The sequence below is a fragment of the Megascapheus bottae genome, chromosome 1, assembly GCF_031878675.1.
Source record: "Megascapheus bottae isolate mThoBot1 chromosome 1, mThoBot2.hap1, whole genome shotgun sequence".
Taxonomy (NCBI): domain Eukaryota; kingdom Metazoa; phylum Chordata; class Mammalia; order Rodentia; family Geomyidae; genus Megascapheus; species Megascapheus bottae.
The window spans coordinates 52,244,093-52,271,864 of record NC_143509.1 but is presented as its reverse complement, the minus strand read 5'-3'; the positions used below and the strand labels follow the sequence as shown (position 1 = coordinate 52,271,864).

General features: G+C 48.8%; 1 pseudogene; it reads left to right on the top strand.

Moving 5' to 3' along the window:
• Positions 1-783: 783 nt before the first annotated feature.
• LOC150069144 (ADP/ATP translocase 2-like) lies at positions 784-27,772 on the top strand (annotated as a pseudogene).

Sequence of the window (27,772 nt, the reverse complement as noted above, 5' to 3'; positions counted from 1 at the left end):
TTGCCCAGTGATGTCATTAGCACAAGATATTCTTTTCACACCAAGTGACACAGATTGTATTCTGGAGGTGTGTGGGAATGGGTTAGGTTGGGATGGGGTTAGACAATTACTGGACATTTGCTTTTCCTTTTCTTTTTTTTTTTTTTTGCCAGTCCTGGGCTTGAGCTCAGGGCCTGAGCACTGTCCTTGGACTTTCTCAAGGCTAGAGCTCTACCACTTGAGCCTATGTATGTGGTACCAAGGAATCGAAGCCAGGTCTTTGCGCATGCTAGGCAAGCACTTTAACCACTAGGCCAAACTCCCGGCCCCTTGCTTTTCCTTTTCTAATTGGCTCGTTTCCAGGACAGTGGGTGTGAATGCTGCTGATTACCTAAATAGATCACATTCCTTGTGAGGGGGGAGAAATAAACAACAAAAAACCAAAACTGCAATGAGTTAAAATTGTGTTCAGAAGGAGGGGGAGTTAAGGGAAAGCAGAGAGGGTCAAGTTGATGTGTCCACACACATTTTGTGTCCACACACATATGGAAATTGCATAACGAAACCCCTTGTCCAAGTAATCTATGCTATCAAAAAAACTTATTTTAAAAAAGCTTGTATTCTTTGAGAGGGCTGGATACGCAATTTACAAGCTATTTCTGTGCTAACAAGTGTATATTGGAGGATTGGAGGGTGCTGTTAAAGAGTAGAAAATATTGCACAGTACAAGTCAAATGCTTGAGTGTTTTCATTGTTACTTCTTGCAGGCTTGCCTCTGCCAGCTTTTCCAGTTACAAGGCAGCCATGGTTGGTGTCTTGGCTTCTGCTCCTCCCCAGGTGGCCATGGGAGGAGCGGCTTACAAGGCTGCAAGGGTTGATGTCCTGGCTTCCACTCTCCCCGTGGTGGCCAGTCACTTACAAGGCTTTGCAATGATTGGGGTTCTGGCTTCCATTCGCCCCCTGGTGGCCAAGGGAGGAGAGGCTTTTCACTATGGCTGGCAGAGAGTACAGTGGACGATGCTTCCCTGGCTCGGGTCTTAACCAAAAGGCCAGATCCACACAGCGCCTGCACACAGAGGAGCTGTGATGAGTATTGGTGAGTTGAAGGGCATTCCACAACGGGCTCAACGGTGCTATGTGTCCTCTCACAACTTAGGCCTTCAGACAGCCGTGTGGAGCAGATCCCGTGGGTAAAAACCTGGAAGCCTCTACAGGCGTCAGGCCTCACGGGTACACATGTTCACGGTCCAGAGGCCAGCAGCCATGTGCGTTCTGGGAAGATGGGTCTCTCTCTTCGGAATTACCTGAAGCTGTGCAGTATATGGACGATGGTCAGACCCTGTTTACAGAAGATCAAACCCAAATAATAAATGACTTCTCTGACATCCTTCCTACACTCGCTATGAGCAGATACAAACACACCGTGTGCCTGCCGCCTGGCCATCTCCATAGCCTGACTCTTGAAAGCTGTCTTATTACAGAGGACCAGGCCTTTGCAATTCTTACTACAGCAGTAAGAACGTTTTATTGTTAAATTCTCTGAGAGATCTAATTGCATTGTCTGTAGGTTCTTATTTCAGGACACTGAACAAGGTTTCAAAATGAATATATATATATATGTGTGTATATATATATATATATATATATATATATATATGAACTGTTGGGTTCCCAGGGAGGAGATGTACAGTTCCGAGGTAACCGGTGGAGAAAGGTAAGGTGGTCTTCATTAATGGAGTGCTGAGGGGTGTTTCCTGGCACTTTTCTTTCCCTAAGTGGAGGTCACACCTAAGTGTGGGACACACCTCTCATCTTCACTTTACCAGGGAGATTTTTTATTCATTTAAGAAGGTTTTTTTTTAAATGAAAGTTGTATATAAGACTACTTCATCCCTGCATCTTCTTAATTGTTTCTTTGTTGTATTTGCCCTTTTCCTTTCTTACCTGACTGGACTTGGCTTTCCATTCCAGGACCTTTTTGCCATCTTTGTCCAGTTTCAGCCTGGTGATAACCACCATGTCCCATGTGGACAGTGGTGCCTTGGTCTTTTCCTCCTGTTCCCGTTCAGTGTAGATGACACACTTTTTCCTGTGAACCTGTACCACTTTGCCAACCTGCTGCCCTTCGTAGTGCCCTCATACCACCTCCACCTCATCGTCCTTTCAGGTGCGCATAGACTGCACGTCTCAGCTCTTTGGAAAGAGGGGAAGACATGATCTTCCTGCGAATATGGGAAAGTGCATGGAAATGCCCTACCTCTTGAGCTACAGCACCATTTCTGGCTTTCTGGTGGTTAATTGGACATAAGAGTCTTACAGACTTTAGTGCCCAGGGTTGGCTCTGAACCAGGATCCTCAGATCTCAGCCTCTTGGGTAGCTAGGATGATAGGCATGAGCCACTGGCACCCGGCTTACTTGACTTTTTTGCTCAAGGCTATTCCTCTACCATCTGAGCCACACTTGCACTTCCTGGAAATGATGAATTTGGAAAGCTCGAGCCTCCTCTCTTGTTTGGGACTGTCAAGCACTATTCCCAGCTGTGTAAGGCTGCTCTCCTGAGAGCAAGAGCCCAGCGGAAGCAGCTCCATGTTTCTGCCCACTTTCCTGCAACCATTTTGAGGTTATTTGTCATAAGGAAAGTTCAGCTCTGTCTTAGCAAATTCTCATTGTCATAGGACTTAGGAAGCACTCCAATTTTATCCCATAGGTCAATTAAAGCATCCTTTTAGACTGCAGTACAGGAAAGCATGCTTTCTGCTGTTGCAGAATTTGCAGTTTCTCCTAAGAGTTGCCAAGGTGGTACAGATATAACCCGGGCCCTCATACACAGGTTCTTCTTTGGTGGCCCCGAGGGTTCCATGTGGATGTTTTTGTCAACCTCTGATTACCACTCTCCGTTCAACCACTTGCAGTGACATCAGAACCCTGAGGCCAGCCTTAGGCATGTTGTTAGAAACACTCCACATCCTGACCATGTGAACAGCTTCAATCCCAACCTCCCTGTAGACAACCACCCTCGTGCACTGAAGTCCTCTTTGCCAGCTCCCATCTCCCCGACATCATTGGCTCACTCTCCACCGTAGTGTCATACCAGCTATACAACAACTTCAGATTCCAGCCCCTCTGCCATTTGTCATCATGGCCAGGAAGACCAGTGTTGGGTCTCGGTAGCCATGATATGAAAATAGAGCCCTGGAGCCTCTGTAGAATTTGCCTGACTTTGCCCAGGTGCCTGGTTCCTCTCCAACAGCCAGCCCATGGATGCCACATGCAGCCAAGCCTGTTCAAGGAAGTATCATTTGATGCATGTTCTAGGGAGGCCTCCATAGCCAAATCCTCCTTCCTTCCTCCTACCCTTCCTCTTTCCCTCTCTCCCATGTCACTTGCTGACAGTGAAGCCTCATCTGCTAGTCCTGTGGTCAACACACAGAGGACACTCAGGAGACAGCCCTACTGGTCCGTTATTCTTCCCCTCCTCCTTCCTGCGCCCAGGGCTTTTGGTATCATTAGCCATCAGCACATGTGTTGCTCTGTATTCAGAGCTTGGCCATTTGGTTCACGGGCTGTGGGCTCCAGCCATGGAGTGAAGAGGAGGACTCCTCCCTCTCTCCCAAAGGTTGAGGGAGTTATGGGGGGACCCCCAGAACTGAAGTTCCCCCTACTAGGAATCCCACAGAGCTCCCCACCCCACATACCCTAAAGCCAGTGTGGTACCTCCCTCTGCCCCACACAGAGGTCATGTGACTTTGTAAGAGGGGAGGGCCCCTCAGCGTTAGACTGGGAGGCTAAATGGAGGGATTTATATTCACTCCCTGGACTGACTTCATGTTGCTGTCATCTGTGTGTAAGCCACCACTGGCCAGTGTGGAACATTGTGTTGACATCTTTGAAACCAGTCTCCTGGTTTGTCAAGTCTCCTGGAAACTTAAAGACTGAATCTGAAATTGGGATATCCTAATCAATGGCAAGCCAAAAGCCGGAGGACAGTTCTGATGGGTATCATGGACCCTAGGAATCCACCCACAACATCCTGTATTCAACTGAAAATGTAAGCACTCGCTCATACAAAATCACCCTGTCCAAACTCTGCACTCTCCACAACGAAGCTCCAAACCATGGGAAAACAACAGTGGCTCCTGAACAGCAAAGCAAGATCTCAGGACCTGAACTCAGAGCTACGCATTTGCTCAAAGGACCCTCCCACTTCAGGGTCTGCTCGCCTTTCTGTTAGACCCATGGTCATCAAGAATGGCTTCGTTGAGGGGCTGGAACTATGGCTTAGTGCTAGAGTGCTTGCCTAGCATGCACGAAACCCTGGGCTCGATTCCTCAGTACCACATACACAGAAAAAAGTGGAAGTAGTCCTGTGGCTCAAGTGGTAGCCCCAGGACTGCACCCCCCAAAAAAGATTACTTAATATCCAGACTAAAATTACACAGTGATTAATGGAGTGACTGCTGGTCCTGCTGGAAGGGCCTTGCTGATACACAACGATAAATAATGAACAATGACAAAATTATGTAGGAACTCCGAAGGATGACAGCTGAGGTCGCTGAGTGGAGGCATCTCGAATCCTGAGAACAGTGCCGTGTGCTAGAGCCAAGGAACAGGGCCAAGCTGAGCTCCCTGGGAAACGGTGAGCATGTGTCAAGTGCCGCCTTAATCAAATGCTGCTGGCATGCCCCAGGTAGCACCAAGGCTTTGGTTGTGTTTTGGCTCATTGTTCATGGTTGCAGTCCATGCTCCCTGGGTTGTGTTCCTGGGTCTGTGACGAGGCAGAGAGCATCATGGTGGAAGGGCTTGGCTGCTCAGCCCGTGGTGGCCCGGACACAGTGAGGGCCAGACACGAGATAGGTCCTTCAAAGGCATCTGCCTAATAATCTGCCTCCTAGTTCCTGTCACCACACACACATGTCGTCAGACTGTGAATCCACTAAAGGATGAACCCAGTGACCCAGTGATGAAGTCACCCTCTCATGGCACCTACAGTTTCACCACATGGGGCCTAAGCCTCAAGGCGCGAATTATAGGGAAACATTTTAGATACAAACCATAAGACAGCTACACTGGCATTTTTTTGGGGGGTGGCAGAATGGAGTCATGTAATTTTTATGCAAATTTGAGCATATGTTCTCAGGAAAGGGTGAGAGTCAGGGACAGGAGAGAAAGAGAGAGGGGAAGAGAAAAGGAGGAGGAGGAGGAGGAAGAGAAGGAGAAGGGGGAGGAGGAGGAGGAGGAGGAAAAAAGAAGGAGAAGGAGAAGGAGAAGAAGAAGAAGAAGAGGAAGAGGAAGAAGAAGGAGAAGAGGAAGAGGAAGAAGAGGAGGAAGAGGAGGAGAAGAGGAGGAGGAGGAGGAGACAGTGGAAGAGGAGGAGAAGGAGGGGAAAAGGGAGGGGGAGGGGAAGAGGGAGGGAGAAGAGGAGGGAGAGGAGGATGAGAGGTGGTGATGATAGCAGTTGTGGTGGTGGTGGTGGTGGGGTGTGTGTGTGTGTGTGTGTGTGTGTGTGTGTGTGAAGGTGGGCATCGTTAGGCTGGGGAGAAAGTTGAAACAAAGAAACACGGTCAAAGGGTAGACATAAAAAACAGCTGCCACTTGAGGCCAGGACAAAAGCGATGTCAACAGTTAAGCTACCACATACTTTTTGCTTTTTCCCACCCACATGGCAATGAGTACAACAAACAAAGTCAAGTCACTGCTGAATGGCCCTGGGAGTCGGTCATCGAGTGGGAGCACGTGTGTGCAGTCGTGCTGGCTAGATCCTCCGAGCTGGTCTTGCAGCAGGTGGCATCTGCAGTGATGAACTCTTTCCTGCCTGTTCCTGGTGTCCATAAAGCACCACCACGGCTGTGATGCCCCTGGCTGACCCATCCTGTGCCTGGGAAGAATTTCTGTTCCCCCGAAGAATTGCTTGGGGCCGGGGTCAGGTCATGGCGGAAGCCTGAATGCCAAGCAGTCGTTCCGGGAGATGGATGGCAGGGCAGTGTGTCTGGGGGAGGCCGTGGCCTGCCGCAGTTTCATTGCTGTTATTTATGGCCTAGCTGGGGTGTCAGGCACTAAGATGACAGCTCGCTGTAAGCTGACCTGGCTGCTGCACAGCCTGAGGCCTCTGCCTGCCCGTCCCTCACCATGAAGGATGTCAACCTCCAAGACAGGGGAGAGCTTGCAGGGCTGCCCCAGGCAGCTTGTGTGTGCCTGCGGGGGACACACGCCTATGCCCCTGAGAATTCCCCAACCAATACTTGTGAAAGATGGAGCCCCGCTAACTCGCATTTAATTTTGGTGTCGGGGAAATAAGTCCTCTGATCACAGTTCTTTGAAGCTGGCTGGGAATGTGCATGAAAGGCTTTAAGTTTGTCTTTTTGGTTTGTTTGTTTTTGCTATGGGTGTGTGCGTGCGTGTGTGTGTGTGTGTGTGTGTGTGTGTGTGTGTGTGTGTGCGTGTGCGTAGTGTATTGTTTGGTAGAACAGTACCAGCGGAATGCGTCTGAATTTTACTTACGTCTCCTGTGCTTCACACTGGATCTTAGGGCCCCAAACTGTCCTGGGTGCTAAGAGTCGGGGGACGTTGGAGGATGGAGGGCTGCCCTCAGAAGGCCAGGCTGGAGGCCTGGGGGCACCGCTTCCTCACCAGGAGACCATTTCCGTTTCCAGAGCACTTCCTCCTTCATCCATCTGTGTGACCTCCAATATGGCAGGAATGGAAAAATAGGCAAGTCAGAGTTTATATTGCCAGGTAAGGATGTCAGTGATAGGCTGGATATAGGATTGCGTAGGCCTGAAAGCCCAGGCACTCAAGAGGGAGAGACTGGGAAGATTGCAGGCAAACAAGTATGCAAAATCCCATCTCAAAAACCAAAAAAAAGGCAAGTGTGGTGATGACACAAAGGCTATCCCAATGACTTGGAAATGTAAGTAGAAGGATCATAGGCCAGGCTGGTGGCGTGACTCAATTGGTAGAGCTCCTGCCCTAGCAAGGGCAAGAGTCTGAGTTCAAATTCCAGTACTGCCAAAAGGAAAAAGAAAAAGAAATACAATGGTTTGTCTCATAACAATTTGGTATCTAACCACTTGTTATTTCATAAAAAAAAAAAAAAGGATATTTTGAGGCCATGGAAGGAAGAGGAGACATGACCTCACAATGTCTTCTTCCCTTTCCTGAGAACAGTCTCCGGCACAGTCCCTGTGGTTGTGTGGACACATCCAGGGCTGGGAGTTCTCCACATGGCTACCTGCCGGGGCCTACCGGCAGCAAATTGGGGTTCCTGAAATAGGGGGCAGGGACTGGAAAAATTAGAAGAGAGACAAACACATCGGGTCCGGGAGGTCTGCAGCCCAGGCAAAAACTGCCGCCCCCGTTTATTCTCAACTCAAAGTTTTTATCCCCCCTTGAGACCAGGGCACTCCCAGGTGTTACATCCAGATGGTTAATCAGGGAACTGTTGGGGGTTACATTCATATGGTAAATCTCAGATCAATTGAACAGGAGAAGGCCAAAAAACAATAAGACAATCAAACAATTATCTGATGCAAATCAAAGTACAGTTTGATTCCACTCTTGCTCCTGACAGCTACCGACCGGTACTTTCCCACAGACCTGCGCCCTGTGAGGATGCTGGAGCTCAGTGACCCTGTGGGCTTTGCCCTCAGCCCAGCCTCCTCTCTGCTGTCTGTGAGGAGGTCACAAAGGGATGAGGCACTGGGCTTTACCCAAGGTTCTAACCTCCTTGGCCCTCTCAGTCATTTCTTTTTTTTGCACATATTTTTTATTATAATTAATAGAAGGGTTATATTATATTCACCAGATAGAAGGTGCATTACTTCATAAACATTGATACCCTCTCTCATGTCTTGGTTCCCATTTCCCTCTCTCTAATCCTGCCCCTCATCTTGTTTTCCCCCCTTCCCTATCCTATTTCAAATAACCAAATAAACATATATACAATATATCAGACAACAAGGTAAAATACTGTAACAATGTGAGATAACCAAGGGACAGCAAAGGAGATGAGAGATAACATAGTACATTAAGAACAACAGTCACTCATTATATGGCTTTTGTTTCTAGATCCTAGAGGTCCTTTCATTTAGCGTCATACTATATGGCCTTATGTATCTAGGTTTTGCTCTATTGCAAATCTCTGCTAGGAGAGCCCAAGGTTTCTACTGATTATGACAAATCCTCTCAGTTATTTCTAAGGTAGAGCAGAGCCAAGTGTCATCTTTGCAGGCATCTGTAGCCCTGGGAGAGCGTGCCAGATGTGACCCAGCTCTTGATCCAAAAAGCCTCGCCCAGTCAGTGGCACTGCCAGACTCTGGAGATATCTAGCATCTGCTAGCACCCTTGGTTCCTGTCCTTCTGGCATAGATAAGACCCTGGGCCATCACCCACTTCTTCTATATGCTTTTGATTCTCAAAACAGGGGAGCTCCAAGCTCTACTTTATGGATGGGAATCAAAGCCAAAGAGCGTGGTTCACTTACCCAAAATCATGCAGCTTTGCTGGCAGGACTGAAAGGAAGCTGTAGATCTGAGTCTCTCTGGGCCAGTCCTGTTCGCCTGACACCCTCTTCTCTCCCACTTTGGAGACCTGGCAGGACACTGAGAAGCCACCTCGACTTGGGCCACCTCAGCTCCAGGTCAGGATGCTCAGGTACCAGTCAGCCTTTGTCCTGCCCAGGACACCTGAGGCTGAGAGGCATATGTGCCTGCCTACCATATAGCTACCTTTCCAGCCCCTGCTTGCTGTCAGCTGCAGACTGGATGAAGACCCCTTTCCAGAGGCTCTCCCAGCTTTCCATTCACTTCCGGCCTCTCTGTGTCAAAGCTAGGCATCCGCCTGCTGCCCTCATGGTCACTCCTGGGTCTTTTCCAGCCTCTTTCGATCTCAAGGCACAGCCGAGATCTCTGGGCTTCCAGGTGGGTTTGGTGGGGGGAATCGAAGTGCAGTTCCCCCCTTCTTGTACCACAAAGCATCTCCAGCAGGTCAGAGACCTCCTCTGCCTCCTGGCTCCAGGTCTTAGCACACAAGTCTCCTTGTATTCTGCTCTAGTCACCTGCTGCTCTGTTCTCTTTCCTGCTGCTGGTGGTGTCAGGGTCTTTCTTCTGTGGCTCATATCTGGCTCGGCTCTTTAGGCTTTATAGCACCTATATTAAATCCCTCTATTTGAAATACCAGTTTGGCTCCTGTTGGCTCCTGGCTGATGTGGTCCCTTCTTGGAGGATGGTGCCAACTCAGAGGGTGCTGAGTGGCCGCTGTCACCTCCCATGGCCCAGAGAACTACAAGATGGAGCCTCTGGACCAGCTCTGAGCTTATCCAACTTCTCAGCCTTCTGGGGTCTCCACTGCCGCAAAAGCCTCTTGTAATCTTCTAATCTGTGTGTAACCTTAGCTACGCAGGAGCTGAGGTCTAAGCACTGTGGCTTGTAGAAAGTCTGTAAGACTCTGATCTCCAATTAATTACCCAAAAAGCTGGGAAGAGTGTTATGGCTCAAGTGGTAGAGTGCTAGCCTTGAGCAAAACAGCTTAGGGACAGTGTCCAGGTCCTGAGTTCAAGCCCTAGGACAAGCACAGAAAGAGAGAGACAGAAAGGGAGGAAAGGAGGAGGGGTGCTCCCATCACTTTGAGTCCAATTTGGATCCAACTTGTCTTCCAGTTCTGTGCCATCCTCCCCATACCCACATCACCAGGCAACATACACCCCAACACCAAAGCTGTCTCGTAAATATACTGCCAGCTACGGCTTTTCTTTTTTCTTTTTCTTTCTATTTTTGCCAGTCCTAGGGCTTGAAGTCTGAGTCCAAGTGCTGTGTCTGAACTTCTTTTGCTCAAGGCTAGTGCTCTACTTGAGCCTTTTCTGGGTAGTGCATTGGATTGGAGATTCGAGTCTCATAAACTTTCCTGTCCTGGTTAGCTTCAAACCTCAGCCTCCTGAGCAGCTAGGATTACAGGTGTGAGCCACCAGCACCTGGCTTAGCCTAGGTCTTTGTTCCTGCTGTTTATCTTTGGATAACAGCCTGGATGGCCTTCTCTTCTTGGCTAGGTAGTCCAATTATTTGACTTTTTCATTGGAGGATCCAACTTGTGGAGATGGTGGTCTCAATAGCATTAGTAAAGAATGTGTTCTAGATAGTGGGGGTAAGTGAATATAAAATTCTGGCAATAATACAGACCCCAGATAGTTTGGGCTGAGTTCAGGACCCTAATGAGGATGAAATCTTGTTTGTGGGGAATTTTGGATGATACCTGCAGAAATACTGTAAAGCAAAGTGCTTTTATAAGCATTGTCAGCTTTCATGGAGTAAAATGAATTTTCTACAAGCATTTCAGTTTCACACTCAGAGTGGCACTTATTACTTAAACATGGCACAGCACATTCATGCAAGCCGTCTAACGCCTTGATACAGTCATGCATACATTTCAAATCGATCAATCTAACTCATATCTAGGACTCTCTGCAGCTACAAAGTGGCAGTTATGGAAATCTTGGCCCCACCCCCTTCTATAGGCCTTTTTTTTTTTTTGCACTTGTTTCCTGGGCAACTCTTCAGTTGCTACTTCTTAAAGCAGTGGATTAAAAGAACAAAAATCGCCATCTCTACCACTCTGATGATCAGTCTGCACTGTGTTTTCAAGACTAGGGGTACTTGTTGCCTCCTCTGTGTGGAGAATGGCTCCTCATTCTGCCTTCCTTGAATTCTTGCCTCTTTAAGAACCCTTCTGATCTCATGCTGGGGCCCTCTTTGAACCCTGCAGGGGCCCTAGTGCCCCACACCAGCAGAGAAATGTGGCTTGGGGTCCTTGGAACCAGCTGGTCCCTGGTCCTATGGTGATAGGGTTCATTTCCCCCCCTCCCACCAGTGTAGCCAATCAACCATAGTTAGAGGCCTCTGCTTTCCCAACTCCAGGGCTGTGTGCTGCTGTGATCTTCCTAGTGGTTCTAGTTAATGTTTAATTTCAGTTTCTTTGTTTTCTGTAAAAGCAGATAACAGGCCAAGGGTAGCTGTAAATGCCAAAGAGCTAGACTCAGGAAAAGAAAGCAAATATGAATCCCCTTTTTACTTAACAATTTGAAAAAACATGTCAGGTGCTGGTGGCTCACACCTGTAATCCTAGCTACTAAGGAAGCTCAGATCTGAGGATCATGGCTCAAAGCCAACCTAGGCAGGAAAAACTTATCTCCAGCTGGAAATGGCGGTAGGGCTCAAGTGGTAGAGTGTTAGTCTTGAGCTGAAAAAGCTCAGAGACAACATCCAACACCTGTCTTCAAGCTCCAGGACTAGCACAAAACCAAAAAGAAACAACAGAAACATTCTCCTGACCATCTCGGGCCTGGGAGAGAAGGAATAAATTCAGAGTTCTAAAATGTGGTCCTCCATCAGGATATAGCTGGAGAGAGACCATGAGCCACAATTCATGACCAGCTCCTGAACCAGAGCCCTGTACATCAGCAACACACTGGCTTCTACAAAGACATTGTCTTCCTGAAACTACACACATGCCAGCATCACTTCCCACATGTCAGCGCAGATGGCTTCCTGTGGGATTCTGGAGAAAGCCCAAGGCAGCACTCATCATCTCCAAATTCAAGGCCCTGTCTCATGGCTTCTCCTCCATCTTTGAGACTTCGCCTCTGAGTGGTTGCCCTCTTCTCTAGCCAGACATCCTGTTTCCACATCCCAGGGGCCAGGAGGTGGGGCTCCTGTCCCTTGAGGATAGCATAGAGGCTTGCATAGGAGGAAGTGGTTGAAATAGGGACAGACTGGGTTTAACGTCCACGTTCCTCCATGGCCATCTGTGATCATTAGCCCCACCATCTCTGGGAAGCCTGCCCTCATTCCCTGACCCACAGATCCCATTTCTCCAGGGACTGCTCACTCCAAATACCACTCCCCAGTCCCCTGTGGACAGTGAACTCTCCAGTCTCATAATAGAGATTTCTCATTTACTCACATGCTATTCTCATCTTTCCATTTGGATGTGAAACTTTGGGTAATAATACAGGCTTGCCTAAAATGCCAGAGACCATCACATGGATAAAGACCAGAGGAAGGACTCAACCTTGGCTTGCTTGTCTTAATACATGCAGCCTACCTAGCCCAGAAACCAAAGATTCCTACAGAATGATACTGGCCTTTCAGGAAATGAGGGGTCATGAGCATGGCCTAGTGGTAGAGTGCTCATCTAGCATGCACAAGGCCCTGGGTTCGATTCCTCAGTACCATATATGCAGAAAGAGCTGGAAGTGGCACTCTGGCTCAAGTGGCAGAGTGCTAGCCTTTAGCAAAAAGTGTCCAAGGACAGTGCTCAGGCCCTGAGCTCAAGCTCCAGGAGTCAGGTACTGGTGTTTCATAATTCTAATCCTAGCTATCCAGGAGGCTGAGATCTGGAGGATCAAGATTTGAGGCCAGTTTGAATAGAAAAGTCGGAGAGATTCCATCTCCAAAATCATCAGGACAAAAGCAGGGCTGCTGATGTGGCAAATTCAAATCTCCGAGTTCATACCCCAGCACCACAACAGAAACAAAAACAAAAGAAAGAAAAGGAAAGGGGGAAAAAAGAGTTGGAACATAAAGCTGTTCAACTTCCAAACTTGCGCCCCCACCTCACACCTTGCACAAGGACCTCCCACCACAGTGTTCTCTTTCCTGCTTGGACCCCCTCCAGAGCAGTCAGGACAGAGCCTGGGCCTACGGAGCAGCTTCTGCGTGTTGCCTGGTGGGTGGGTGAGGATCAGAAGGCAGGTGCCACCTCCTGGGGAGGAAGGAAAGGCATTTTCAAGCAGAGAAGATCCTGGGTGTCCAGGATGACAGATGGATCTGGAATCCAGGATACTGGGCAAATTTCTTTCCTTCTCTGGGCCTCAGTTTTCCCTGTCATGTGAGACAAGTACACCCGAGATTGTCCCTTCTCTCAGCCTCAGTCTCCCCCCTGGGTCTTTCCCCGCTCTGATGGACAGTTCTTGGGGAGGGTGTGATGGGGTCTTGTCCGCGCTGCATTTGGCTTGGCCTGAAAACGTTGTGGAGAGCAGTACGAAACCACAACGCCATGTGCCTGCCCCGTGTGCTGTGTTGTGGGTTAGGCCTGCAGGTGATGTCACGTCTTGTCTGTGCCTGGCGGCCGGAGAGGTGAGCGCTGGCTCCCGAGATCCAACCACAGCGCGGCGGGATGAGGGCTGCGGCCCCCCAGCAAGCCTGAGACCTACTGCTTCGTGAAGAGGAGCCCCCGGGGGCCCGGCTGCAGATCGAGAGACGTTTTTTAAAGACGAGCTCCCGAGTCTTACTCCAGAGTTCTCGTTTAATTGGAATGGGGTGCCCGTGGGTTATCCTGATTGTTTTTTATCCGCCAGCTGGGTTCGGGCATTCGGTGTACTGAAGCCTTGCTGGGCCGGGACGCGGTTCCCGGAGGGTGCTGTGCCCGCAGCGGCCACGAGGGCGCGCTGTGGGGCCGCGCTGTGCGGCCGCGGGGAAGCCGGCGGGGCGGGCGGGGCCGGGGCCTCCGGGCGCCGCCCTGCGCGCGCAGCTGCACCTAATCCCTGCGGGCGGCTGCAGGGCTGGGCTCCGCGTTAGCCCGGGGCCGGTGCCGGGGAAGAACGCCGGGCACCGGGTGCTTCACCACTGCCGCCCACCTCTGGGAATGAGCCGGAGGGGAGGGGAGGGGGGACACCCCGGGGAGGACCCTCCCCCCCACATCCATCCTACCCATCCCCGGGGATCCCGGCCCCTCCCCCCCTTTACCAAGACCCCGAGAGTCCCCGGACTTTCCCAGGCAGGAGACCTCCGGTCAGCTGCAGGGACCCGCGGTGACCTCCCCTGGGGCCTCTCCTCCCCCCGGGTCCCAGACTCCATCTTCTTCCTGCTGCTGCAGATGCTTCCTCTCCCCCTCTCCCCTCCCCTTCTCCCCTCCCCCTCTTCCCCTTCCCTCCCCGGCTGAGCTGGGCGTGTCCGCCCTTCCTAGCTGATTTCCAGTGTTTTCATACACAGGGTGGAGAAGGTGAGGCCGGGCTTGCCTCCGTTTACCGTGGTGGATAAAATTGTAAGGAAACTTGCCTGTGTATATTGTATGGTTGGGGTGGGGGAGTCTGATGTTGATGGAACGTATTGTCTGTCTGTCTGTCTGTCTATCCATCCATCCACCCATCCATCCACCCATCTATCTGTCTATCTATCTATCTATCTATCTATCTATCTATCTATCTATCATCTATCCATCCATCCATCCATCCATCCACCCACCCATCTTTCTGTCTGTCTGTCTGTCTGTCTGTCTGTCTGTCTGTCTGGACTCCCTTTAGGGTGGTAGTTGATTCTGGACACTGCACCCCCAAAGGCTGGGAGTTGATTCTAGAGCCTGGGTCCCTTTGATCCCCCTTCCCTGCCCCCCCCCCAAGTTTCCTCAGCTGGCTGGAGACACCGCTCCTCCAGCCTGGGCGACAGAGTTGCCTTTATCCAAAGGTCCCAGGCCACACTTTATCCCCACGTGCTCCCGCCCCGCATCTGTTTGCTATTTGGGCCTCCCTGGCCACAAGCCAAGAGAGTAAAAGAAGCTTTGCTGCCTGCCTGGGGTCTGCATGGTGCCCGGCTTCCTGCTGTCTTCCCTCCTACTTCGGTTCTGTCCCCTGAGGCAAGCTTCTCCCGAGAACCCTGATCCTTGCCTCTGGCCTATATTTCCAGGACCTGTTTTGGGGTTCGGCTGTGTGAATACCAGCCCATCTGCCCCTCTGCCCTAGAGGGAGGGAGCAGCTACTCCAGTCCTGTGGAGAACGCTGGGCAGGGAGCCAGACTAGCCCCAGGGGAATTGAGGCTGGGAGGGGGAAAGGACTTGCTCAAGGTCACACACTTGGCTCCTGGCAAGATCTCTTTTCCAGATAATTCCAAGGCTCCTGCCAGGGCCTGGGTTTGGCAGACACTGGCAGCCAGTATGGAGGGAGTGGCTGCCAAGGTCCAGAAATCTACAGGGGATTGGTTTAGTCTGGGGAGCACTAGCTTCTCCTAGAAGACTACCATCTGAGGGCTGAGGGGCAGTTACCTTGCCCAGCATGGGATCCCACAGGGGACTGGAACAAGAGAGCTCTGTGGCGCGTCAGAATGACTCCCACTTCCTTCTACCACAACTTGGAAAGTAAAGGTCCTCCAGAGAGTCTGGGGGCTCCCCAGGGAATCCAGTAGCCACTGGGTGAAAAACCCAGAGCCCAAGTGGAAATCAGACTCGTGAACATCCCCCTGCCAAGAGCCAGAGATCTGCGCCCCGGGAAATGGACTGGCTAGAGGGCACTGGGCAGTTAGTGCTTGTATGCAGGCCAGGTGTCCCCACCACACCAAAGCCCAGATGGGCAGAGACCACCTGCTCTTCATGTTCACAGTGTGATGTGTGGATTTTCTACTTTCAAACTCTGCTTCCCACAACCCAGACAAAAAGATCCAGTTTCAGGATTTCTGTAGCAAACCCTGCTTCCCATCTCACCCTGTCTCCCCAGGTGGAATCTAGCCCCAATCCCATCTAGGACTCGGGGAAGATACAGAACTGTCAGAGGACAAATGCTGGCTCGGAAGTGAGGAGCAACCTCCTGCCTGGGCCACCTCTATCCCAGAGGGCATTCCCCAGGCCTGCCATCTTGGCCTGGCTTCTGGTATGCTGCTGGAGAAAGCTCTGGCTCCTGCAGTGATTTATTCTGTTTACCCAGAGACAATGGCCCCGCCCAGTGTCTGAGGGAAGGGTGGGTGGAGGGAGGGGGAGCTCTGTCCTCTATCAGTTGAGGTAGCTGACAGGGGTGGGATAACTTATGTCCTCCCTGACAGATGACCTCCGCTGACTCTTCCTCCTTACCCCTCTCCACCTGATGATAAACAGGGACTGTATTCTCTCCCACCTGGGAGGTTTCCCGTTCACTGTCAGCTCAGATCCGGCTAGAAAGGAAGGGAGGAGGAACAGTACTGGAACACCCTCCTGCTCTCCGTGGGACTGGATTCCTATAAACATAGAGATGGTCTCTAGCTCTCATAGAAGAGAATCCGTGGTTGGGGGATTCAGTGGTCCAAAGACACAAAACACATGGTGGCCTGGCTAGTACTGTCCTGGGGCCAGGCCCAGGCCTAAGCCCAGAGTTCCAACCTTGTATGTCCCTGGCCATCTGTGTTTCAGTTGTCTCCTCACTTGATGGTTGTGTTAAGTACAAGGTTGCCGCCCAGGCACCCTTCCAGGCTTGTAGGGTGTGGCACTGAGGGAGACCAGCCCTGCCCTGCCCATGCCATAGACTTGTCTTGACACTGGGGAACCAAGAACAAGTGGGGGGAAAATTTGTCAATGACATGGTCAAATAGTACATGACAGTGCTCTGAAAAATAAGAAATGTGGAGGAGGTATGTGGGCTTTAACTTATATTTTATTATTCATTTCTATCTATCTATACTATTACATAATGCATATTTAGTTAACTACCACTTGAGCCTCAGCACCACTTCCGGCTTTTTTCTATGTATGTGGTACCGAGGAATCAAACCCAAGTCTTCATGCATGCTAGGCAAGCACTTTAACCACTAGGCCAAACTCCCGGCCTTTTATTGGTTATTTTAATAGTGAGACAGGGTCTTACTATGTAGCCAAGACCAGCCTAAATCTGGCATCTCACTGCCTTGGTGTCCTGGTGTCCTGAGTGCTGGGATGACTGAGATGCACCCCCACAGCTGGGTGTTTGCCTCAAACTATAGTAATGAGGTCCATTCAAACCAAGACTTTCCCAAATTAAGCATTTTGTTCCTGAAGTTGTGCTTTCCCTGCCCATTCCAGTCTACTTATCTAGAGTCTCTGATTAGGCCAGCAATGTGTAGTTTAATAAGGTAGGTGTGATGCCAGCATTTGAAAGCCCTGCTGCTCATCCTGGTACTTGTTGTTTGAGTGTAACAGTTCTGCAACTATTTGCTCCAGTCCAAGTGTAGCTTCCAGGATTGAATCAGGAAGGAAGCTGGAGCCAGAAATAGTGGTGCAAACCTGAAAATTTAGGATTACAAGAAGAAGGTGAGATGGGAGGAAGAGAGTTTGAGGCTAGCTCGGGAAAGAAGTTCATTATACTCCCCCATCTCAACCAGTACAAAACTAGCTGTGATAGTCACTCCTATTATCCCAGCTATTTGGGAAGCATGGTCAGGAGGACTGGAGTCTAGTCCAGCATGGATATAAATTCTAGACCTTATGGGAAAAATAGCACAAGGGGCACGATGGGACAAGGATGTCTTGTCAAGGTACAACCAAGTTATTAAAGCAACCAGACTGGCATCATGGGAGGAGCTTGAGTAGGCAGATGGGTTTTAGACCAGACTCAGCCACGGTGCACTTTGGCAAATCAGTGCTTTGAGAAGTGTCAGCTGCAGAATGTTCCTGTACTTAACCACAGGGCTGCTGCCACTTGTAGGGACAGTGGATCCTTGTAGCCTCCCTCTCTTCCTCCCTCCCTCCCTCTCTTCCCACCTCAGTCATCCATCCATCCATCCACCCACCCCTCACCACCACCAGTATCTTCATTCCATCAGCATCAGTGCTTTTGGTGTGCCTCTAGACTCAAGTCAACACATCTCCAACTCCATATGCTTATTTTGAATACACTGAGGTTCTTAGGACAAAGCAATTTGACCTGGAAAAAAAAAAGTACCAAAAATTTGTAAGGAGAGTAATAAAGTGTGAAATTTTTCCTCTTAGAGGCTCTCCTCAGCCAGGTCTAAAGGTGAGATCTGGGTTGCTCACTCAGCTTGAGAAGTCAGATAAGTGTCTTGTCACTTCATTTGAGGTGAAATCATGAAGTGCAACATGACAGACAGACAGACAGACAGACAGACAGACACACACACACACACACACACACACACACACACACACACATGCACACCACAGCTCCCCACAGCCCCGGTGCTGGGAGCCCTGCCTTAGTGCCCAACCCTGTTAACTGTTGGCTTCCCAGTAGCTGAACCCAGCCAAAAACATTGTCTGCCGTTTGAAGTGCTTATTGGAAAAGCAGATTTCATCTTGGCTGGCGCTCTGAGCAGTTCCTTGTGTGGGGTACTCCCTAGGGCTGTAACTGAACACAAGAAAGCATCGCCTACTTTTGGCATTCTTGCTTTCATCTCAAAGTCACATTTAAAAATTTATATTTAAAGAAAGTCAGGGAAAAAGGCCAACACGGCTTGCGCAGCCTCTTGTGCCAGAACACCCAGGCCAGCAGCTCCAGAAAACAGGGCTGTGGGGAGATTAAGGAGAATTAGAACCATACCATGTGGCGGTCTGCACACCAGGCTTCCGGCAGCTCCTCCAGGCAGCTTGAGTGCAGTGGAGGCTGGGAAGCAGTGCTGCCTGGCCTGTATAGAGCCAGCATCCTGAGGACTATGACCTGGCCCCTTCTTTCCAGCCCAGAGGGGTGAGAACTTCCTAAAGACCTCACAGAAAAAAGAACCCAAAGCCTGCTTAGAGACACCAGCCATAGGTGGCCCTGGCCGCTCCCTCTCCACTGGTTGCTGTGATCAGAGGTTTTTCTTGACAGAGACCACGGATGGGAGGAAAATGCTTGTTAGAAAGGGCCTGTCCTCTGTTCCTTGTCCTGTTTCTGAGAACAGTAGAGCATGCCCGGTGCTAGTGGTTCACGCCTGTAATCCAAGCTACTGAGGAGACAGCGATCTGAGGATTACAATTCAAAGCCAGCCCAGGCAGGAAAGTCTGTGAGACTTAATCTCCAATCAACCAGCAAAAAGCCATACCAGTGGAAGTGTGGCTCAATTGGTAGAATGCTCATCCCTGAGCTGAAAAGCTAAGGAAGAGCCCAGGCATTGAATTCAAGCTCCAGTATCAGCACACACACACACACACACACACACTAAACAGTAGGTAGATAATAGATGTGCGCCTGCACATTCTCACCTGACAAAAGATGGTAGTTCAGCCCTATACAACTTCTCTTAACAAGCTCTTCTCTAAGAGCCAGGCAGAGCTAAAGCATCCAGTTGTTCTTATTGTTTGCGGTGCTGGGTATCCAACCATAGCCCTTACTTGCTGGGCCCGCTCTCTGCCCTGAGCAATACTCCTAGCTTTTAAATCATCAAGTTTTATGGAGAATTGAGATAAAATAGCATCCAAGGGAAAGAGGAGGCCTCAGGTTCCAGCATACGCAATATCCTCCTCTCTTCTGTCCAGCTGAATCCTTGCATGAGGTTATTGTTGCAACATGTGCTTGGGGTCCACTGAAAACCCCTTCATATATTTTAGGCATTTGTTGTTGTTGTTGATAATAATAAAGGCATTGTTATCTCTGCAGTTGCTTTCTCTGCTGAATAGAGGATCCAGCATTTATTCCTGTTTAATACTGTGCTCATTGAGTTCAAAACACTGAATTTAGAGTGGGAAGGAAAAGAAAAATTGAGTTGCTTAAAAAAATAAACACTGAGTAAGATGATTAAAATTTCATTCTATTTGCATAATCATAGAAAGAAGAAGGACATAAATATACAAAACCTAAAACCATTATTAAATTTCACTCTGGCTCTTAGTGATGTAGGAGGAGAAAGTTTAAGAGAATATATGGGTTCCTTAGAAGAGACAAAATTTATCTTCCTTTGAACTTTTAGAAACTACTTCCCAGAGATTCATGTGTTCGCCAATATATGGAGAACAGTTTTAGGCAGAAGAAAAAAAGTGGTTTTTAGGCTGGGAATGTGGCTTGCAGGGGAGGGGGACAGAGTAGAGTGCTTGCCTAGAATTCATGAAGCCCTGGGTTCAATTCCTCTGTACTACATAAAAAGAAAAAATCAGAATTGGTGCTGTGGCTCAATTGGTAGAGTTGAAGCCTGAGCAAAAGAAGCTCAGGGACAGTGCCCATTCCCTGAGTTCAAGCCCCAGGACTAGCAAAAAACAAAAACAAATATTTTTCATATACATGATTATTTTTCTGTGGTGAAACCATTTCTGACATTCAGAGTCTGGTGTAAACATGAGAGTTACTTTGGGGTAAAAAAGAGAACATTGCAAACTAAGAGAACAGATCCCTAGCCTCTGGGGTATATGGGACTTAAGGGTATTTTGAGTTGGATCTGGGGCCAGCTCAAAGAAGGAAAGCAAACAATTTACTAATGTATAAGCAAGCTGGGCACCAGTAGCTCATGCCTGTCATTCTGACAACTCAGGAGGCTGAGATACGAGGATCACCGTTTGAAACCAGCTAAGACAGGAAAGTCTGTGAGACTCTCATCTCCAATTAATCACACACACACACACACAACAGCCAGAATAGAGTTGTGGCTCAAGTGGTAGGGTGCCAGCCTTAAGTACAAAATCTCAGGCCCTGAGTTCAAACCCAGGATGGACACAAAACAAAGCATAATGTATAAGCAAGAAAGTATGTCAGAGGCACTGTCAGTTATCACATGGCTGCTATTTACTGCCTCTGAAGAAAATCGGCTCACATCTAGGTTTTGTTGGTGATGGCCAGGTGCCCAGATGTGTGTACACATGTGGGAATAGGTGTGATACAACCTCTCTTCCCTGTCCTACCTCAACCCTTACTCCACCACAGAGCAAGATTAGAAGCCTGGAATTAGCATCTTTCTGGTGATTGATTTCAGTAGCCAGCCAACCAAAACAACAGTCTCTTTAAGGTCTGGGACCAATAACTCTTTTTTTTTTGTCAGTCATGGGACTTGAACTCTGGGCCTGGGCGCTGTCCCTGAGCTTTTTAGCTCAAGGCTAATGCCCTACGCCTTGGGCCTGGGCATTGTTCCTGAACTCTTCAGCACAAGGCTACAGCCTATGCCTTGAGCCACAGCCCCAATTCTGGTTTTCTGGTGATTAACTGGAGATAAGAGTCTCACAGGCTTTAGTGCCCAGGCTGACTTTGAACCATGATCCTCAGATTTCAGCCTCCTGAGTAGCTAGGATTACAGGCGTGAGCCACTGTGCCTGGCTGGCCATGAACGTTGGAAGAACAAAACGTTGGTTTCTGCATGCTCAGGACTGACAGCTTTGAAGAAGTAGACTCAGTTCCTCTGACTAAATAGTCAGGCACAAGGTAGTAGGAATTGGTCAGAGATGAGCTCATATCAAGAGGGGCCCAAGAAACAGAGCATGGTAGAGCATGCCTGTGGTCTCTGCTATTGGGGTGGCTGAGGCAGGAACGTAATAGCTTGCTTTATTTATTTGTTTGTTTATTTATCAGTCCTGGGGCTTGAACTCAGGGCCTGGGTACTGTCCTTGAAAAATTTTTTTTTGATAGTTCCTGTTGACTGAACTCAGGGCCTGAGCACTGTCCTTGGGCTTTCCTCAAGGCTAGTGCTCTACCACTTGAGCCTCAGCACCACTTCCGGCTTTTCTATATATGTGGTACCAAGGAATCAAACCCAGGTCTTCATGCATGCCAGGCAAGCACTCTACCACTAGGCCACACTCCTGGCTTCTGATAATGGGTTTGAGGAAAGCCTAAGCAAAACTAAGAGACTGTAGATGCAAATATGAGCCCCTGGTTTCAAAGCCCAGATGACATAAACAAAAATAAGGAAAAGCAACAAAAAACCCAATAACAATCCAAGGACAGAGAGGGGGGGGAGGGGGAGAGGAGGGGGAGGGGGGAGAGATAGAGGGAGGGAGGGAGAGGGAGAGGCCTGATTTTATGCTTTCACATTAAATAGCAAAAAGCTAAAGGCTTTCTTAATTTTTCTATACCCCGGAGCTTGTTAGAAATGGGCATTCCTAGCTCCATTTTAGATTTGATGAATTGGAAAGGACTGAGCAGCTTGTGTTTGACCAAGACCCTGAGATTCTTGCAATGGGCACTCAATTTGAAGCTGGGGACATGAGGAAGACTGGCTGGCCCCCAGTGATGGCTGTGGAGAATCTCAGCCATGTGGACACTCCCTTGAGCCTGTGCCAGCTCTGGAAGGTGGTAGATAATTCACAAAAGCCTATTCCCCCCTTACTCTATTTGAGTAAGTGGGTCTAGAACTGAAGTTGGCACTGCAGCACCATGTTCTGTGAATTTGGGGGCCTTTTTTTTTTTTTTTTTTTTACTTTGGAAATGGTGTCACAGCGTTGTAGTGATGTGTGTTTGGCTTGGAAATCTATGCGGCCACTTTTCAAAGGCCTCTTTTCTGAAAAGTGGAGGCATTGTCACCCCAGTAAGGGCTGGAGCCTGGAGACCAGGACTGGTACTGCCTTGCTAATTGTCAAGCAAGAATGCACGTCAGTGAATGCACGTCTGTTGTGACTCTTTTAGTCATCATGAATTGTGTAAAGGAAACAGATGTTGGGAGCTTATTTTTGTTATCCTCCCTAAGTCGCTGCAAGCAGTGGAGGATGTGGGTGTTTCTTTCTGTGACAGTTTATCTGGGAAGCACAGGGCTTGTGCCCTTGCAATGCTGGGATCTGCAGGTGTCCCCACAGCTTCTCCTTGCCAGGCAGATAGCCAGGGACAGAGACCTGCTTCTTAGAAAGTGGGTAGCATTTCTCTTGTCTTATCTAGGTGATAGGCTCTACCTCTTCCCTTGTGGCTACTGAGGCAGGAAGCAGGTGGCAGGGAGGTGACCTCAGTGCCCACTGAGGTCATCACTGCCCGTGGCGCATGCCATGTCTGGCTGAAGGCTGAGAAGTTCTGGGTTTCTGAGAGATGGAAGGTACTGATAGGCTCTTGGCAGATCCTTGCCAACTGAACATCTGAAAAGACCTGGTGCTACTACTCTGGGCATATGAGACACAAGTACAGTGACCCAGCATGCACTTAGCTGAAGGTAAGAGGATTGTTTAATGAGGAATGCCCCCAACCCCTGGCCTGAGCCCCTAGCCTGCCCCTCTCCACAGCTCCCAGGCCCAGGCAGTCTGTCCATGCAGCTATCCAGATCATCAAAGCTGTGCCAAGCATGTAGTAGGTTCTCATAAATACTCTCTCTGACTCAATAATGTTTTCTCCTTTCATTTAGCCTGGCTGGATAGAAAGTAGAGGTCCTTGGGCTGTCAGCTGTTCTTCTTGTGTCTTGGAACAAAAAAGGGAACTGGAGGGAGGACTATCAATCACCTTTCTTCACATGTGAGTAAGGGACAGCTTAGAATGACAGGCCAAGTGTGTTACCTGTGCGTGAGTGTGTGTGTGTGTGTGTGTGTGTGTGTGTGTGTGTACTAGTGCTAGGGCTTAAACACTGGGTCTTGTGCTCTCACTTTTTTTCTCTACCACTTGAGCCACGCCTCCACTTTAGACTTTGTGCTGGTTAACTAGAGATAAGAATCTCTCCAATTTGTCTCTCTTGTTGAACTTGGAATGTGGATCCTCAGATCTCAGCCTCCTGAGTAGCTAGGAAGATAGGTGTGAGCCATCAACACCTGAATTAGAATAAGATTGTTTAACTCGTTCAAAACCAGAGTTCAAAAAGAGTTCAGCATGAATAGGAGGCTGAACAAAATTAACTTATTTTAAAACTTGGGAAGTTTTAGAAAAGAAAATCATTAGTCTTAAAACGGACTGCTTCATTAAAGGCAAGGCAATTCAATTGCATTTATTTATTTATTTATTTATTTATTTATTTATTTATTTTTGCCTATCCTGGGGCTTGAACTCAGGTCCCAAGCACTGTCTTGAGCTTTCTCAAGGCTTGTGCTCTACCATTTGAGCCACAAAACCATATCTGGCTTTTTCCAGTGTATGTGGTACTGAGAAATCCAACCTAGAGCTTTGTATATGCCAGGCATGCACTCTATGACTTGGCCATGCTCCCGGCTCCAGCAATTCAATTTTTTTATACATTGCATTTTTTTTTCATTTAGTGAATTCCTCTTCAGACCTTTAAAACTATTTACAATAAGAATTTACATATTTCCTCTGGTCCCCAAAACTCATGAATGTCACTCTTTTGAGAGCCCAGTGCACTGTGATTAAACAGGGGTTCCTTCCAAGAAGTGCTGCCCAGCCAGCCAAAGCAGGCTTTCTGGCTTTTGGAGAAGTCTGCTGTTGCCTCTGGTTGCTTGGGCAGGGCTGGGAATCTCATTAGAGACACTTGGGACTTCCATGATGGAAACCTTCCACCTCTTTCCAGAAGGGGCCAAGATTGCATCATCTGTCCCAGGCCTCAGCCCGCCCTGCCTGCAGCCCACTCACCTAAAGTGTTTCCAGAGCTTTCCAACAGCAGGGCTGTCATTCACACCACCATCCAGATGGGTCTTAACGTACATGGCAAATCCCTCTGGAAGATGGCAGTAGGCCTTCTTGTGTTTCAAGGACAGTTGTCCCCTCCCACGGGAAGACAACCAGGGTGGCAGCTCTCAAGTTGCCAAGGCTTTTGGGGAAGAAGGCCTGCTTTTAGGGGTGAAGGAAACTTGGGCTTTCAGAAAAACCTACTACCTTTTTTCTTTGCTTCTTTGGGGATATGGGTGCAGCAGCCAGTGTACCCTGGCGCATAGATGTCACAAGTGTCTGGTATCCGGGAAGATCCACAGAATAACCCATCTGGAGAACCAGAATCGGCCACCATCCTCTATTTTCCCACTTCCTCCCAGAACAGTCCTGATAAGGTTGCATGCTGGGATTTGGGAAAAAAGCTTTCCCATCTCAGGGTGAAATACTGTCTGCTGCTCTAAGTCTCCTTTGTCACAGGCTCCCTGGAGTCAGGACCCAGCTTTCTTTGGGATGGAGGGCAGTGTGGTGCCCAATCAGTTGCCTATTGGTTGGTGCTTCCTACTGTCCTACCCATATCTCACTGGATGTCACTCCCAGTCATTTGGAGAGATCACTGGGCAGACTTGCTCAAGTCCCAGGCTGTCATGGAGGAACACAAGCTCTTTGGGCCTTTGGGAAACATCCCCAGGAGGCTGTGACCACATTCTACTGGTTACGGTCGTTCTTTTCTTGTGGCTGGTGGGCTCTGCCCAGGCCTTCTGTGAGGAGCAGAACTTAGGTTCCCTCTGGAAAAGCTGTTCTGGTGTCCCCATTTCCTACAACATGGCTCCTTTGGTGTGTCTGCCTATTTCAGCATGAGGACTTGCTAGAGAATACTTGCCTAGCATGCTTGCCACAGGCCTGTGAGAAGGCTGGTCGGCAGGTATCTCACATCTTCTATGACCAACTATCTGGTGGTTCTATGCTTACCACTGACCTCATCCCTTCAGAAGAACCTCCCAGGGCCGCTTTCCTAGGTGTCCAATGTCATGCTAATTATAAGTATCCACACAACAAGAGGAATGTGGAATCATTAATGTGCATCCAGTCTGAGACTGCCTAACTCCCTCTTGCCCAACTAGTGGCCCAGGGACACATCTAAGTTCACATCCTTGGTGGCCAAAAGGAATCCTGACACCCAGGGGACCTATTCCTGGCCAGGGCTGATAGGATACAGGCAGGTGGAGGGACAGGCAATTGCAGGAGTCTGGACTAGATCTTCTAGATGAAATCTCTCCAGGTGGTGGCACAAGTTCCAGTCCTTTCCTGTGCCCAGATTGGCCCTATCTGGAAGGGCCAGGCAGCGTGGGGAGAGGGCGGGAGTGGAGGGGTAACCACCAGGTAGATGCCAGGGAGGGAAATTCAGGGATGGCTGAAGAGTGTACTGATGAGGGTCAGGCAGGTGAGAGGGTGAGGAGGTGAGACAGCCTGGTCTCTAGCAGGGCCTCATGGTGGCAAAGCAGGGTGTGTGGGCCTATTGATGGGCGTGGCTGACCATGGAGGAATGAAGCTCTAAGCCTGGGCCCCCTTTGTTACCAGGAAACCAGTTCAAAGGTCTCTTCCTCAGTACCCCAAGCAAGGTCAGAGTAGAACAGCCCCTTTAGGGCAGAACACCCTTCTCCAGTGGCCTGTGGTCAATCCAGCCTCGCTGCTCTGTGTGCAGTGGGGCCTGGACACTGCACACACAGCACGCTCTCCTTAAGAATCAGGAGATGAGCAGTGAACAGCAAAGGTGGAAAAACAAACGACAACAAAAAGTTAACCAAGCAGCGCGACATTGTCCAAAAAGAAATACACTCTTTTTTATTAAAGAATTTATTAACATTGCTTTTACATCATATTTCAAATGTTATGTTTAATAAACAAATATTTAAGAAGGGAATCTCTGTATATAATCACTGGCACTTAGGTTTTAGAACATAATTAAAATTAAGCATTAATCTATGTAATAAAACATTATGTCTATAGACTATATAGCCCATTATAGATTTTTATGTCTATATAGTTATGTTTCTATCTCTAAGACCATGTCTGTAACATTGGTTATACAAATATTGAGTCATCATATCCATATATTAAGGATACGGTGTGCCTTTTGTTCCTTTGGTCTTGACTTATCTCACTCAACAAGATTCACTCTAGCTTTATCCACTTCCCTGCAAATGCCATTATTTTATCTTGTCTGTGGCTATGTAGAATTCCATTGTATATATACCACATTTTCTGTATCCATTCATCTGCAGTAGGGCATCTGGGTTGTTTCCATCACCTGGCTATTGTGAATAGTGCAGAGATGATCATAAGCTGAGCAGGTGTCCTTATCATATCTTGGGTTATGATGCTCAGGATAGATGCCCAGGAGTGGTATGGAGGGATCATAGGGAAGGTCTATTTTCAGTTCTTTAAGAAACCTCCACACTGCTTTCCAGAGTAGCTGAACTAGTTTATATTCCCACTAGCAGTGCAGTAGGGTTCCTCTCAAAAAGATATATACTCTTAAACTCAGCACCAGTGGCCTGTATCCCTGAACTACTCAGGAGGGTTGCAGTTCAAAGCCAGTCCAGGCAGGAAAGGCCAGTAGATTCTTATAAATTACCAGAACACTGGAAGTGGAGCTGTGGCTTTAGCAGCACCCAGGCTCTGAATTTAAGCCCCATAATTGACAAAAGAGAGGGGGAAAGGCACACACACACACACACACACACACACACACACACACATACACACACACACACAGACAGAGAAGGAAGGAGCATTTGGTTTACTCTGCCCCACAGCTCAGGAGTCCTTGCTGGTTCTCCTCTTCCCCATCCTGTCTGCAGCTGCTTGCCTTCTCTTTTTTTTTTTCTTTCAGCATGACTGATGCCACTATGTCCTTCACCAAGGACTTCCTGGCAGGTGGAGTGGCCGCAGCTTATCTTCAAGACTGCTGTAGCCCATTGAGCGTGTGTAGCTCCTGCTACAGGTACAACATGCCAGCAAGAAAATCACCACAGATGAGCAGTACAAGGGCATTGTAGAGTGCGTGGTGCAGATCCTGAAGGAACAGGGAATTCTGTCTTTCTGGCATGGTAACCTGGCCAATGTCATCAGATACTCTCCCACCCAAAGCTCTCAACTTTGCCTTCAAAGATAAATACAAACAGATCTTCCTGGTGGTAAGGGTATTGACAAGAAAATCCAGTTTCTGGGGAATCTGGCATCTGGAGGGGCTGCTGGGGCCACCTCCCTGTGTTTTGTGTATCCTCTTCATTTTGTCCGTACTGTCTAGCAGTTGATGTAGGCAAAACTGGAGCTAAAAGAGAATTCAAAGGCCTCCGTGACCTCCTACAAATCGAATGGGCTCAGAGGTATGTACCGAGGTTTCAATATGTCTGTACAGGGCATTATTGTCTACTGGGCCACCTACTTTGGTATCTATGACACCACAAAGAGAATGCTTACAGATCCCCAAAATACTCACATCTTCATCAGCTGGAGGGTTGTAGTCAGTCATGGCCACTGCTAGCTTGATTTCCTGTTCTATTGACACTGTTCGCTGCTGTGTGATGATGCAATCAGGTCACAAAGGAACCCATATCATGTACAAAGGCACACTTGAGTGCTGGTGGAAGATCGATTGCACATGA